Below are 15,000 nucleotides of genomic sequence, written 5' to 3'. Positions count from 1 at the left end.
AACCCCCTTCAACTAATTCCTGATTTTCCCCCACCAGCTCCCCACACCCACACCCACCCCCAACACACGCGCACCCAAACACACACACACACACACACACACATACACATACGCACGCACGCACACACATAGACAGACACAGACACAGACACACACACACACACACACACACACACACACACACACACACACACACACACACACACACACACACCTCCTAAATAATCTTCTGATTTAATGCTGCACCAAGGACGCCCCAGAACTGTCAAGCCGAGATGTTTAACATGTCTATCTGTGTGTGTGTGTGTGTGTGTGTGTGTGTGTGTGGTGTGTGTGTGTGTGTGTGTGTGTGTGTGTGTGCGCGCGTGCGTGCATGCGTGCGTGCGTGGGTGTATGTGTCTGTGTGTGTGTGCGCGCGCGCACGTCGCACATATACACATATATGACAGCATCTTCCTTTGGCAGCCAGAATGTTCCCGTTCTTGTTCCTGTCCTGTCAACATCGTCCTCTGCTTCCTTCGCCAGAAACTACACTGGTTAGGAATAAATTAATAGATAGATAGATAGATAGAGAGAGAGAGAGAGAGAGAGAGAGAGAGAGAGAGAGAGAGATAAAAACATTCTTATTCTTATTACCATTATTATCATTGCTGTTATTATTATCATCTTCTTCTTCATCATCATTTGTATCATTATCATCATGATTTTTTGTCGTTGTTGTTGTTGTTGTTGTTGTTGTTATCTTAAAAGTGAAATATGAAAATATGTACAATCAACAACCATCTGCCTGTAGATCTACTCATCAGCCCCATCCACATGTAATATGCGGCTTCTGTTCAAACGTGTGTGTGTGTGTGTGTGTGTGTGTGTGTGTGTGTGTGTGTGTGTGTGTGTGTGTGTACAGTGTGTGCATGTGTGAGTATGCACAAGTTTTTATATTGACATGCACTTGTATGTATCCTAATCTCTACTGTATCTGTGTTTGTGTATGATTTTTGATTATGTTCGTACCTTGTTATGTACTATCCCCCCACCCCTCCCCTCCGTACAGTTGGTAATAAAGACATATTCTATTCTATATATATGTGAGTGTGTGTGTGTGTATGTATGTGTGTGAGTGGATGTGTGTATGTGTGTACATATATATGTACATATACATGTATATATAACAGGGATATAATAAGAGGTACTGGGATGAAGAGTGAGACAGAGACCGCTTCTCTTTGTCTAGAAGGCCAGAGGCCGATATACTGGAAGAATCTTTTGGACTATATATATATATATATATATATATATATATATATATATATATCTGTGTGTGTGTGTGTGTTCTTCAAAAAGAAAGGTGGACAAGACAGGACCACGGAGGGGTTGGGGGTCTGGGGGGTAGGGGCGGGGCGTGACGGGAGGAGGCACGATTGTCATGGACATGGTGGGGTCTTTACTCACCGGGCAATCTGCCTGGCAGTCGATCGTAACTAAGATAAAAATCACTGTTGTTTGGTTTGTCAGAGAAAGCTGGGGGCGCGAAGGGGTGTGGGAGGTGGAAGTAGTGGAGGGGGCAGGGGATCGTTTATGGGAAATCGAATGCTGCCCCAAATGATTTCAGCGGGACCTCCATTATTGAAAAGACAAATTTGTCACTTTCTACCTCATCCCTCTCTCCTCAAAACAGAAGAAAAAAAGAAGAATAAAAATCTCCGCTCCTCATTCTCTACTTATCCATTCTCTGCATCTGTTTGGACTGTGTCTCACATCGCAACACTGGTCAGTGTGATCAGTACAATGCAGTATGATACAATGCATTTCAGCAATACCATACAATTACAATACAATGCAATACAGCAATGCCTTGCAATACAATACAATACAATACAGCAATGCAATATAATACAGCAATACAATACAATACAGCAATGCCTTGCAATACAATACAATACAGCCATGCAATATAATACAGCAATGCAATACAATACAATACAGCAATGCAATATAATACAGCAATGCAATACAGTACAATACAGCAATGCCTTGCAATACAATACAATGCAATACAGCAATGCAATGCAATGCGATGCAATGCAATGGAACATAATATGATACATAATATGATACAACATAATACAAAACATTGCAGCAATGTCATGCAATACAACACAATACAACTCAACTTCAGTAAAGAACTGCGAGAAGGAGATGTACATAATATTTTGAAATAACGAAGATGCACCATGTAATTATAGAGAAAAAATAGGTTGTTGATTTGTTGGTTGGTTGGATGGATGGTTCGTTCGTTCGTTCGTTCGTTTTAATGATAATAATAATAATAATAATAATAATAAGCATCATCATAATGGTATTTACATAGTGCTGAATCTTGTGCAGAGACAAATCAAAGCGCTTTCGCACCAGTCATTCACACGCATGCATAACTCTAAAACTGGAGAAACGGAAGACAAGGAAGAGGCAGGGAAGGGAGGCTATTTTGGGAAGAGGTGGGTTTTAAGGCCAGACTTGAAAGAGCTGAGTGTGGAGACTTGAAGCAAAAGAGGAAGTTCATTCCAACTGCACGGTCCAGAGACAGAGAAAGAACGGTGGCCAACAGTTTTAACATTAACTCCCCCCCCCCCACCCCCCCACCCCCAAAAAAAAGCACACAAAAATTTCATTGAGATAAGTGGCGAACGGGCTTCTCCCCCTTTCACAGACAAGAAACATTTTTATAAGCCATTCCTTCTTTGAAAAAAAAAATCTGAAATATTGGACGCTGACGTGTTGACAAACGAACTATAAGCTTAAATTGAAAGGAAGAAAAGTAACTGAAATGTCACGACAGCTGAAAACCTGTCAGTGATCTGTGATAGACTGCTCCAGCGTCTGGAGCCCATCCAAAACAGAATGCCTCACTCACTCACTCTCTCCGTCAGCAATAGTTTAGCTTTTTTCTCACTGAGGCCGAAGTGTTATGAAAAATACCTAGGTTCGAAAAAAGTTAGGGAACACTTGAAAACTTGTACAGTGCTCTGCCGCTAGTGTTGCGAGCATGTTGAAATGATGCTGACTTTTCGGCAAACAGCCGTGTGTACAGAAGAAGGGAAGACGAACAAGATGAAGAACAAGGAGAATGAGCACTGACGCTCACATCTCCAAGAAAGGGATCTGGTGGCTTATACAATACAAGTTATAATATATTTTAAGTAAACTTGCACTCAAGGAAGACAAATGATCGACTCAAGCGTATGCCGTTTGTTCGTTTGCTCTCTTTGTTTCTCTCTCTCTCTCTCTCTCTCTCTCTCTCTCACTCTCTCTCTCTCCCCTCTCTCCCTCCCCTCACTCTCTGTAAAGAAAGTGCCAGATAGACAGAAATAACTGAATAAGAATGAATGTGTTTGCTTGTAAGTGTATGCCTGCTATCTGTTCACTTGTCACTCCAATCAGAACGTGTTCTCCCCAAAACACGAAAACACTTATTAACCACACCCTTTTATTTATTATTAAGAAAGATATCAAAAATTTCTAAGCATGGCCTGGACTGGAATATATTTTTTTATGGGGGGGAAACAATTTTAACTTCACCGCCTTGAATGTTCTTCAGCAGTCTCGCCAGCTCCTGGCTCCTCACTCAGCACGTCCCGATGGTCCCACCATCACGTTCACCTTCTGTGCCAATAGTTCGTCCCGATGGTCCCACCATCCAGTTCTATGAAGTCCCGTGCCCAGTCCCTGGCCATTTTCCATTCATTCTCCTGCCCGGGATGGGCGTAGAGGAGACAGGGACGATTCCGTAGTCATACGACGCCATCCGGTTCTATCTTCTGCCTGTCGTATCAGCGTAGCGCTATCCATATTGGTCCATTCCTTGATGTTGTCCATCCAGCATTTGGCTTGCCTCCCTCTTCGCCTACCACCCTCTAGCGTTCCCTGTAGAACTGTCTTTTGCAGTGAATTGTGGCGTGTCACATGCCCGAACCATGACAGCTTCCTCCTTTTGACCACTGCTAAGAGTGGTTCCAGTGGACCCACTAGCATAGTTATTTGGCTCTTGACAAAGTCATTGGTCTTTCTGTCCTTCCATGAGATTCCAAGCAGTCGTCTGAAGCATTTTGTCTCAAACGTCTGGACTTTCCCAGTAGTCTCTGCTGTTAAAGTCCAACTTTCACATCCATACAGCAGTATGGATAGCACCAGGGATCGGTACAGTTTGATCTTTGTTGGAAAGCTGATCTCTCTGCTCTTCCAAATCTTGCTGAGCTTAGCCATTGCTGATGTTGCGATCGCTATCCTAATCTTTCAGTTGTTGAGCGACCGTCGTTTGTGAGGGTGGTGCCGAGATATTTGAAAGCATCCACTTCTTCAAGTTGTTGTCCGTTCATGAAGATTTGAGGTTGGGTGTTGGTTGAGCTGTTTACCAACACTTTGCTTTTCTCGGTGCTCACTTCCATTCCGTATGCACCTGCTCTTCCTTCTAGTCTCTTGGTGAGGTCTTGTAGTTCTTTGTTGCTGCCTCCTAGTAGATCTATGTCATCTGCGAATCTCAAGTTGATGATTCTTCCTCCTATGGAGATGGTAGAGTGGAAGTCATGGAGGGTTTCGCGCATGATGTTTTCTAGGAAAAGGTTGAATAGTACTGGGGAGAGCAGGCAACCCTGACGGACACCGACTGTGGTCTTAAAGTATATTCCGATTTGGTTGTTGAGGAGGACTGCGCTGCTGGATGTCTTGTACAGCGCCTGAATGACTTGGGTGAGACCCTCCTCGATGCCAAACTGTCTGAGTACCTGCCACAGTCCATCATGCCACACCCTGTCAAAGGCTTTCTTGAAGTCTATGAAGTTGTGGAACAGGTCTCTTTGATGTTGCGGGTGTTTTTCCATCAGTAATCGGCAGGTGAAGATCTGTTCTACTGTGCTTCTGCCTGCTCTGAATCCGGCTTGTTCCTCTGCCAAGTGTTCTTCAGCCTCTTTCTTGGGTTGGTTTAGAATGACTCGAAGCATGATTTTGCTCGTGTGGCTAATAAGACTGATTGTCCTGTAATTCTGGCATTGGTGGAGATTCCCCTTTTTTGGTATGGGGATGATGAGCGACCGAGTCCATTCTGAGGGCCACTGTTTTGTCTCCCAGATCTTTTGACAGATTGCTGTTACAATTGTGACCAGCTCATTCCCTCCGTGTTTGAGCAGCTCTGCCGGAATGTTGTCTGCTCCAGGTGACTTTCCTGCTGGTAGACTGCGTACAGCTTCTTCCACTTCTTCCCTCAACACTGGCAGGGGTGAAGGTTCCCTTGATGGTGTTATGTCTCTGTCAATCAATCTGTCATCTGGTTGTATGGGATAGTTGTATAATTCTTGACAGTATTGTGTCCATCTGTTCAGAACAGCGGAGCTTTCTGTCAGTAGTTCGCCTGAGGTATCCTCAATGACAGACGATTTGTTCTGCTGCGTCTTGGTGAGTTTCTTCAGTGTGGCAAAGGCAAATTTGCTGTCTCCTCCTTCCATTCCTTTTTCGATCTTCTCACACTGGTCGTTGATCCATTGTTCTTTGGCTTCTTCCATCTTTTTTCTCACAAGTTTATTGGTTTCACGATACTGTGCGGCTTCGTTAGGGCTAGTGTTTTTCGTCTTCTTCAGGGATCTTCTCTTATCACACAGGTCAAGGATGTCGTTAGAGATCCATGGCTGGTGTTTCTTCCTCTGTCGCCCCAGTACCTCTTCAGCTGTTTCACGGACTGCCTCATTGAAGGTGTTGGTGAGGTCGTTGATGTTGTTATCCAGAAGGCTGAGTGCCGCAAACCGTCCCCCGAGCTGAGCTTGGAAGACCTCTTCAATCTCCGGGTCTTTAAGCTTCTCCAGATCAAACTTGATACGGGGTTGCACCGCTTGGTGTTTTTTCTTCAGCTTCATCTTCATTGTGAGCAGCACAAGGTCATGATCACTGCCTATGTCAGCTCCGGGGTAAGTCCTCGTCTTTGCTCTGTTGATGCTTGATTTGAAACGCCGCGGGGTGAGGACAAAGTCAATCTGGTTGTGAGTTCCAGGTTGTTCTTCTTGACAGCTTGTGAGGGTAAAGAGTGTTAGCGATGGTGAGCCTTTGACTGCACGCAAACTCCAGAAGGCGAAGTCCCCTGTCGTTGGTGTCTCCTGTGCCATACTGGCCCACTGTTCCAGCCCAGTCGTTGTAGGCATCTGAGCCCATTTTGGCATTGAAGTCCCCCTGTACAATGATGATGTCTTTTTGGGGGGCCTTCTTGATGGTGTCTTCTATTTTTTCGTAAAATTCTTCGACATCCTGGTCTTCATGGTCAGTTGTTGGTGCATATACTTGGATGATTGTGATGTTATTCGGTTTAGCTGACACTCGAATACTGATGACACGGCTGGTAACTGGAGTGCAGCTCATGATGCATCCAATGACTTCTTTGCGTACGATGAAACCTACGCCATGTTCATGTCGAGAATCTTCACCACTATACCACATCTTGTGTCCGTCATCCGTCATCATCTCTCCCAATCCCGTCCATCGTACTTCTGATAACCCCACAATGTCCCATTGGTAACGTTTTAGTTCATGCTCAAGTTCTTTCACTTTGCCGCATTGATATAGCGTGCGGACGTTCCATGTTCCAATGATTACTTTTTCTTGTGGCAACTTAAATAGTTCTTTCGCTCCAGTAGCTGACTTTACACTTCCACCCTGGGGCAAGCCAATGGTAAGCGCGGTCGTTGTTGATCCGGGCCTCGACCGATCCGGCATGTTGCTGGCTATGGTTGTGTCCATGTCTTTTCTGTGGGCTTAGGTTATTCCTTGGTGGCGCCAATCTCCTCTCCAAGTCTCCTACCAGTTATACCGCCGGTTACTCGGTCGCGCCATGACACAGCAAGCTTAGTGAAGACATGGACGTCACGGGAAGGCGTTGCTGTGGACACAGTAATGTAGGAGAGGCCTTTTGCAATAACCTTACTGTCTGGCAAGCCAGGCAGTGGCTATGCGGCGATCACTTCACCTGGAAAGGAGAGGTTATCGAGTGACACATCACTTTCCTTGAGTGAGCGGGACGTCCAGCACCAGACCTCACTATCCCTGGCACCTCGGCACAAAACAAAACCCGTGGCCTGTCCCCAGCCACTAGATGCCTGCACATTTTTAGTATGCGTCAGTTCCTTGACTTTCTGGATGCAAACCCCCCTCATTTCCAGTCCCACTACAGACCATGTTTTGATTATTATTCCTAGAAACCTAAGTGGACAAACAAGACAACATAGACACCATACCTTTACATAAACACTAAAGAGAAAATCTTCATCCAATACTATTGACATAAATTCCAATTATCACTGAAGCTAATATAAAAAAAAATATTCGCTTGGAAAACGATGTCCATTCACCACCCTAAGTAATGCAAAATACAATTACTTTAAAACGATTCCCATTCATCCCATCAGGAAATACCAAAATGTAGCTGCTCAGCTACTACACAATTCAATGTTTCAAAAAAATTAACATTTCTTAGCCATTGAATAGTCCAACAAAACTTAAGACAATTTTAAGTAACTACTATCTATTATCAACCTAACTGTATATCATCAAAGCACCAAGTACTGATTACTCATACAAGCTTTACAACAACATCAAATCAACCACAACATATCAATGTATCTCATTCAAATGCTACTTAAATTATCCATTCAAATGTCCTGCTTTTATATACTATGGTCAATATCCCATCACAAAACGTAGTCAGTCATTTCAAACTGAGTGCAATAATTTTCATCATACCTTTACAGGCAAAAATATGTCCCTAACCTGGACAGCTTCATGACACCATCTGGCAACAAATCTACACTTCACAGCAGCACATCACATTCATAACTCATGGTATGATTACAAAAATGCACGTGAAACACGTGAAACCGTTTTTCAAAAGAAACAATTTCCAATCCCCCGATATAAAAGTTGCCCTGTAAAAAAATGGATCTAGGAAAGTAGTATATCAAAATAACAAATTCCAATCCCCGATATAAATATGTTGCCCTGTAAAAAAATGGATCTAGGAAAATAGGATACCATTTTCTTTACACTCTCTCTCTCCCCCCCCTCTCTCTCTCTCTCTCCCCCTCTCTCTCTCCACTCTATCTACCCCCTCTCTCTCTCCCCTCTCTCTCTCTCCCTCTCTCTCTCCACTCTCTCACTCTCTCTCCCCCTCTCTCTCTCTCTCTCTCTCTCTCTCTCTCTCCCCTGTCCCCCCTCTCTCTTTCCCCCTTCAATAAAACATTTGTCATTGTCATTGTCATTGTCCTCTCTCTCCCCTCTCCCCCGCTCTCTCGCTCCTCTCTCTCTCCCCTCTCTCTCTCTCTCTCTCTTTTGTCGGTTTTTTTTTCAGGGGGTTGGGGGGTCTTTCTATGTATTGGTTCACTGTGTGTTATTGTGTCAGGCACAACAAAAGGCTCTCTCTCCTTTCGGGAGAATTGATTAGTAGGTGACGTCATCATCTTGCTGTTTGTTGTTTGTCTGTTTGTAGTGCTTCGTCTTCTTCACACAGTCATGACAGGACTAGTGAGCTGTAGTCTTCACACATCATTGACAGGACTAGTGAGCTGTAGTCTTCACACAGTCATGACAGGACTAGTGAGCTGTAGTCTTCACACAGTCATGACAGGACTAGTGAGCTGTAGTCTTCACACAGTCATGACAGGACTAGTGAGCTGTAGTCTTCACACATCATTGACAGGACTAGTGAGCTGTAGTCTTCACACAGGCATGACAGGACTAGTGAGCTGTAGTCTTCACACATCATTGACAGGGCTAGTGAGCTGTAGTCTTCACACAGGCATGACAGGACTAGTGAGCTGTAGTCTTCACACATCATTGACAGGGCTAGTGAGCTGTAGTCTTCACACAGTCATGACAGGACTAGTGAGCTGTAGTCTTCACACATCATTGACAGGGCTAGTGAGCTGTAGTCTTCACACAGTCATGACAGGACTAGTGAGCTGTAGTCCTCTTCACACAGTCATGACAGGACTAGTGAGCTGTAGTCTTCACACAGTCATGACAGGACTAGTGAGCTGTAGTCTTCACACAGTCATGACAGGACTAGTGAGCTGTAGTCCTCTTCACACAGTCATGACAGGACTAGTGAGCTGTAGTCTTCACACAGTCATGACAGGACTAGTGAGCTGTAGTCCTCTTCACACAGTCATGACAGGACTAGTGAGCTGTAGTCTTCACACAGTCATGACAGGACTAGTGAGCTGTAGTCTTCACACAGTCATGACAGGACTAGTGAGCTGTAGTCTTCACACAGTCATGACAGGACTAGTGAGCTGTAGTCCTCTTCACACATCATTGACAGGACTAGTGAGCTGTAGTCCTCTTCACACATCATTGACAGGACTAGTGAGCTGTAGTCTTCACACAGTCATGACAGGACTAGTGAGCTGTAGTCTTCACACAGTCATGACAGGGCTAGTGAGCTGTAGTCTTCACACAGTCATGACAGGACTAGTGAGCTGTAGTCCTCTTCACACAGTCATGACAGGACTAGTGAGCTGTAGTCTTCACACAGTCATGACAGGACTAGTGAGCTGTAGTCTTCACACAGTCATGACAGGACTAGTGAGCTGTAGTCCTCTTCACACAGTCATGACAGGACTAGTGAGCTGTAGTCTTCACACAGTCATGACAGGACTAGTGAGCTGTAGTCTTCACACAGTCATGACAGGACTAGTGAGCTGTAGTCTTCACACAGTCATGACAGGACTAGTGAGCTGTAGTCCTCTTCACACATCATTGACAGGACTAGTGAGCTGTAGTCCTCTTCACACATCATTGACAGGACTAGTGAGCTGTAGTCTTCACACAGTCATGACAGGACTAGTGAGCTGTAGTCTTCACACAGTCATGACAGGGCTAGTGAGCTGTAGTCTTCACACAGTCATGACAGGACTAGTGAGCTGTAATCCTCTTCACACAGTCATGACAGGACTAGTGAGCTGTAATCCTCTTCACACAGTCATGACAGGACTAGTGAGCTGTAATCCTCTTCACACAGTCATGACAGGGCTAGTGAGCTGTAGTCTTCACACAGTCATGACAGGACTAGTGAGCTGTAGTCCTCTTCACACAGTCATGACAGGACTAGTGAGCTGTAGTCTTCACACAGTCATGACAGGACTAGTGAGCTGTAGTCCTCTTCACACAGTGATGACAGGACTAGTGAGCTGTAGTCCTCTTCACACAGTCATGACAGGACTAGTGAGCTGTAGTCTTCACACAGTCATGACAGGACTAGTGAGCTGTAGTCTTCACACAGTCATGACAGGACTAGTGAGCTGTAATCCTCTTCACACAGTCATGACAGGACTAGTGAGCTGTAATCCTCTTCACACAGTCATGACAGGACTAGTGAGCTGTAATCCTCTTCACACAGTCATGACAGGGCTAGTGAGCTGTAGTCTTCACACAGTCATGACAGGACTAGTGAGCTGTAGTCCTCTTCACACAGTGATGACAGGACTAGTGAGCTGTAGTCTTCACACAGTCATGACAGGACTAGTGAGCTGTAGTCTTCACACAGTCATGACAGGACTAGTGAGCTGTAGTCTTCACACAGTCATGACAGGGCTAGTGAGCTGTAGTCTTCACACAGTCATGACAGGACTAGTGAGCTGTAATCCTCTTCACACAGTCATGACAGGACTAGTGAGCTGTAATCCTCTTCACACAGTCATGACAGGACTAGTGAGCTGTAATCCTCTTCACACAGTCATGACAGGGCTAGTGAGCTGTAGTCTTCACACAGTCATGACAGGACTAGTGAGCTGTAGTCCTCTTCACACAGTCATGACAGGACTAGTGAGCTGTAGTCTTCACACAGTCATGACAGGACTAGTGAGCTGTAGTCCTCTTCACACAGTCATGACAGGACTAGTGAGCTGTAGTCCTCTTCACACAGTCATGACAGGACTAGTGAGCTGTAGTCTTCACACAGTCATGACAGGACTAGTGAGCTGTAGTCTTCACACAGTCATGACAGGACTAGTGAGCTGTAGTCCTCTTCACACAGTCATGACAGGACTAGTGAGCTGTAGTCCTCTTCACACAGTCATGACAGGACTAGTGAGCTGTAGTCCTCTTCACACAGTCATGACAGGACTAGTGAGCTGTAGTCCTCTTCACACATCATTGACAGGACTAGTGAGCTGTAGTCCTCTTCACACAGTCATGACAGGACTAGTGAGCTGTAGTCCTCTTCACACATCATTGACAGGACTAGTGAGCTGTAGTCTTCACACAGTCATGACAGGACTAGTGAGCTGTAGTCCTCTTCACACAGTCATGACAGGACTAGTGAGCTGTAGTCCTTGCTCCTTTGTCTGTCTGTCTGCCTTTACATCTTTGTCTTTGGCATTCTCTCTCTCTCTCTCTCTCTTTGGCATTCTCTCTCTCTCTTGTGCCGCGGTTCCCTGACTGTGTTGTGCCGCGGTTCCCTGACTGTGTTGTGCCGCGGTTCTCTGTGTTGTGCCGCGGTTCCCTGACTGTGTTGTGCCGCGGTTCTCTGTGTTGTGCCGCGGTTCCCTGACTGTGTTGTGCCGCGGTTCCCTGACTGTGTTGTGCCGCGGTTCTCTAACTGTGTTGTGCCGCGGTTCTCTGTGTTGTGCCGCGGTTCCCTGACTGTGTTGTGCCGCGGTTCCCTGACTGTGTTGTGCCGCGGTTCTCTGTGTTGTGCCGCGGTTCCCTGACTGTGTTGTGCCGCGGTTCTCTGTGTTGTGCCGCGGTTCCCTGACTGTGTTGTGCCGCGGTTCTCTAACTGTGTTGTGCCGCGGTTCTCTAACTGTGTTGTGCCGCGGTTCTCTGTGTTGTGCCGCGGTGTTGTCAGTACTGCTCTGTCCAGCAACGGCCAAAAACAGACATTTGCTCGATCTACGTTCATTTTTTGTGATTATCTTACTTTTTTTTCCCTTTGTGCTTTTCCCCCACAGGTATATAGTTTTGTTAAATACTCTTTACTATTAGTCTACACTATGGGTTCTAATGTGCAACAGTCTGACTTGTCTACTAATGAGAAAGGACTACGGCTTGGACACCTGAATGTTTATCATTTGTACAATAAGCTTCACGATGTCTGCATGCTCCTAAATGACTCTCCTCCTATTCATATACTCGGGCTCAGTGAAACACGCCTTGATTTCCGATTCAGCAACGAGGCCTTATCCATACCTAACTATGATTCCCTTCGACGTGATGGAAATCAGTATGGTGAAACAGGATTAGGGATATACATTCATCAAAGTATTTCCCATTTTACAAAAAGACGACCTGACCTAGAAACCAACAATGTGGAATGTATGTGGTTACAGGTCAAACCTTCAAAGTCCACCCCTCTCCTTGTAGGCTTTCTGTATAGAAATCCCTCAGCTAGATTCCCTTGGTATGATGACTTTGTACAAATGATGGACAATGTTTATAAACATAAACAAAATGTCATTCTGCTAGGAGATTTCAACATTAACCTGTTTAAACCACAACCCGCATGGGAATCAACTACTACTCTCTTTGGTTTGCATCAACTCATTCACAGTGCAACCAGAATCACGAAGACGTCATCCACCCTACTTGACCATATTTACACAAATAACAAAGATCTGGTGCACAACATAACAGTGTCCAACAAAAGCATCAGTGACCATTGTCCGGTTATCTGTACATGGTCTTGTAAACTTCCTCGGAAACAGAGCAAGGGTCACACAACGATCCAATACCGCTCTTTCAAAAAATTCAGTTCCGATGCATTTTTTCTTGATTTGAGCTTGGCACCCTTCCATGAAGTATTCATGACTGCAGATCCCACTCAAGCATTAACAGTATGGTATGAAACCTTTCTTGCAGTCGTTGACAGACATGCTCCTCTTCGGACGAGGAGAGTAAAACACAAAACACTTCCGAACTGGTTGACGCACGATCTCATCATAGCTATGGCATTAAGAGATGTTTTAAAAGCTGCTGGGATGGAGACCGAATACAGAAAACAAAGAAATAAAGTGTGTGATTTAGTTAAACAAGCAAAGTCAGATCATTTTAAGAACCTTATCAACAGCAACAGAGACACAGCAACACTATGGCGTGCTGTTAATGAAATTACAGATCAGTCTAAAAAGAAAACAAATGCTGTCTCAACTATGTGGACAACGGATTCACTCAATGACCATTTTCTAAAAACAACTCAGTCAACACAGCCATCTACAAACGACCTTCCTTCAAAATGTTATATAACCCCCCGGACGTTACAAACATTTTGTCAAGAACGTCTTAAATCTGAACCATTCACTATTCCCCCACTTGCTGTTCATGAAGTTGGATCCTTAATCTCAAATCTAAAGAATAAAAAGGCAATGGGTCCAGACAGTTTAAACGCATCTGTTCTCAAACTTGCTTTGCCCTACATAGTAGACTCCCTTACATATATTTACAATTTGTGCATTGAACAGAACAACGTTCCAGCTGCGCTAAAAACAGCAAAAGTAATCCCACTGCCAAAATCAAAAGATATTACAGATCTCAACAACTTTAGACCAATATCCCTACTGTCCGTTGTTTCCAAGCCTCTCGAAAAGCACGTCCACAAACACCTTATGAAACACATGGAGCAAAACAACCTCTTTCATCCCCTTCAGTCCGGCTTTCGCCGTTATCACTCCTGTCACACAGCCTTAACCCGACTTTGCGACACGTGGTTATCTGCAATTAATCATAACAAGATCACTGGAACAGTTTTCCTTGATTTCAAGAAGGCCTTTGATCTTGTGGATCACGAAATACTGATAAACAAATTAAATGAATATACTCAAAACCAGTCAGCTGGCTCATTCTTCCGGTCTTACCTGGAAAACAGAACACAGCGTGTTTACTTAAATGGCACGTACTCTTCTGAAGGTCATGTAGATCGTGGTGTACCGCAAGGCTCTATTCTTGGACCTCTACTCTTTTGCATCTATATAAATGACTTGCCGATGCACATATCACCTGGCAACGTCATCTGCGATCTGTTCGCTGATGACAGTTCTCTTCATTGTAGTGACACCAACATCGCTGTTGTACAATCATCGCTACAACAGGGAATAAATGACATCTTAGGCTGGTGTTACCAGAATCACATGGAACTTAACCCACATAAGACAAAAAGTATGGCACTGACATCCAGACAAAAACACCAACGTAAGCCTCTCACTCTAAAACTTGAGGTAAACAAGAACCCAGTTGAACAAGTTTGTGAACACCGCGTTCTTGGGGTAATAATTGATAAAGAACTAAACTGGCAAGCTCATATTAATCATGTCTGCAAACAGTTAGCTCGCAATCTGTTCTTACTCAATAAACTTAGACATTATGTCGATGCTCCAACCCGAAAATTATTCTTCGGGGCACATTGTCTTTCTCATATCAATTATGCATCTACAATCTGGAGCAATGCCAGTCACAACCAGCTCAAAAAAATTAACTCATTACATAGACGAGCAGCTAAACTTATTCTACCCGACCACTCACTATCAACAGATGAGAAATTAACAAAACTGGAAATATTACCACTGTACAAGCAATTTGAATACAATAGAATGGTCCTCATGTTCAAAGTACACAACCACATGTCACCACCGTACCTCAGTGAATTTGTTCAAAGGGCAACAGAGCGTTACGATTCAGATAATTATATTCTGTCTCGTGTGCGCATTGACTTGTACAAATCTAGCTTTGCATTTTTTGGACCATCTATTTGGAACTCTCTTCCTACATTCGTCAAGACAGGCGATTCATTATCGTCCTTCAAATCAAGAGTACGAAAACTTCTGCTCCACAAACAATAGACCCCCAAACCAAATATAACCGGCCTAAACACATCATGCCCTTTGTGAAATGTATGCACTGTCTGTTCCTATACATACACAAACGTGTTTCATCTTATTTTCAACCTTTTGTGTTTTTTTATGTGTTACATGCAAGCTATTG

Source organism: Babylonia areolata, chromosome 1 (assembly GCF_041734735.1).
Source record: "Babylonia areolata isolate BAREFJ2019XMU chromosome 1, ASM4173473v1, whole genome shotgun sequence".
In the NCBI taxonomy this organism is placed as follows: domain Eukaryota; kingdom Metazoa; phylum Mollusca; class Gastropoda; order Neogastropoda; family Buccinidae; genus Babylonia; species Babylonia areolata.
The sequence above is the reverse complement of the archived record's forward strand: the minus strand, read 5'-3'. Positions refer to the sequence as shown.